Source organism: Cervus elaphus, chromosome 19, assembly GCF_910594005.1.
Source record: "Cervus elaphus chromosome 19, mCerEla1.1, whole genome shotgun sequence".
In the NCBI taxonomy this organism is placed as follows: domain Eukaryota; kingdom Metazoa; phylum Chordata; class Mammalia; order Artiodactyla; family Cervidae; genus Cervus; species Cervus elaphus.
The window spans coordinates 21138846-21140648 of NC_057833.1; the positions used below are offsets into that span (position 1 = coordinate 21138846).

The 1803-nt window shown below is 37.2% G+C and overlaps 1 non-coding gene across 1 annotated transcript; it reads left to right on the forward strand.

Annotated features, from left to right (window-relative positions):
• The first annotated feature begins 1696 nt into the window (after nucleotides 1-1696).
• On the forward strand, nucleotides 1697-1803 carry LOC122676180. Its single transcript, XR_006335465.1, has one exon. It is a non-coding gene; the product is annotated as a U6 spliceosomal RNA (small nuclear RNA).

The window sequence follows — 1803 nt, forward strand, 5'->3', positions numbered from 1 at the left end:
GTCCATCTAGTCAAGGTTATGGTTTTTTCAGTAGCCATGTATGGATGTGAGAGTTGGACTATAAAGAAAGCTGAGCGCCGAAGAATTGATGCTTTTGAACTGCAGTGTTGGAGAAGACTTGAGAGTCCCTTGGACTGCAAGGAGATCCAACCAGTCCATCCAAAAGGAAATCAGTCCTGAATATTCTTTGGAAAGACTGATGTTGAAGCTGAACTCCAATCCTTTGGCCATCTGATGCGAAGAACTGACTCATTTGAAAAGACCCTGATGCTGGGAAAGATGGAAGGCCGGAGGAGGAGGGGGCGACAGAGGATGAGATGGTTGGATGGCATCACCGACTCAATGGACATGAGTTTGAGTAAACTCTGGGAGTTGGTGATGGACAGAGAGGGCTGGCATACTGCAGTCCATGGGGTCGCAAAGAGTTGGACATGTCTGAGCGACTGAACTGAACTGTTTTATTCCCTGAGTGCAATGTAATAGAAGCAGGTCTGAGAGATATAGGAGAGAAATAGAGAACTATGGATCTGACGCAGCATTGGTTTCCCATTTCTATTACTATTTTAACCCTTATAACAGTGTATTATAATAACCTCTGTACCTGATGTTTGGTTTTTTTCCCTATTGGATTGTTTGTGCCCCAGTCCAGAATGCTTGCTCTCCCAGGCAGACGTTTACTGGCGTTGGCTATTCCCATACCCCAGGAGCGGACAATCTGGGGTCTAGTCAGCTACTCATGGGAAGTAATTAAATTTTCAAGCCGTCATAAGCCAAATACCAAACAAATCAGCAGACACAATAGACCTGTATTGTCCATTCTGGTGGCTTCTAGCCACAAATGAGATGGATGGAGGAGCAATTTATTTTGATAATCATTTTAGTTCCTGGAAAGGGTACCACATTAGAATAATGACATAGCATAAAGTTTGTAAGTAGAAATTTAAATGCTGCATAGTTTATAAAGCATGTCATAATGAAATTCTGCATACTGGCTAAAGCAATGCCTCAAAAATGCTAAAGATACAGATGCAGAATTAAAACTAGTGGGCTAAAATTTTATAACAGGATGTGGAAGAAAAGTAAGACATGGTATTAGTGAAAGGTTACTATTTTTAGGACTTGCTTGGGGCATAGTCACGTCTCAACAATACTTAGAAGTTTGTAAAATATTATTAACTTCTAAATCTTGTACTATGTAAATTAATTGCTTGTTCAAAAATAAAACTAAGACTAGGGAAGAAAAGAAAAATGGTAATATTAATATGTTTTATTTTTAACTTTTTTTTTTTTTTAACTTTTGATTTACTAATACATCTTTTTAAGTTGTTATGTAAACATTATATATTCTTAGAAAATGATTTTTGAGATTATAAACATACTTTTTAAAATATATATTGTGAAGGTTGGCTTTAGGAAGCAATGATAGAAATAAGTAGCATATATGATGATGGAGATTACTACACATTTGTAATTGTGAAGATTTTGCTGAGAGAACAGTTATAGAACCACTTTCCAGGTAACTGCTTTCTTGAAGTCCTTCCATGATTATGCAGCAATTCTGATTTTTGTCATCATTGTTCCATAATTAAGACATTGTGGTTTTTCAAGAGTTTTTCCCTGATACATCCGATGTGCAGAATGTTTTTATTATTCTTTACCCTCAAAACAACTTCCGACCCAAGTATTTTTCATTATTGTGCTCGCTTCGGCAGCACATATACTAAAATTCAAACGATACAGAGAAGATTAGCATGGCCCCTGCACAAGGATGACACGCAAATTCGTGAAGTGTTCCATATTTTT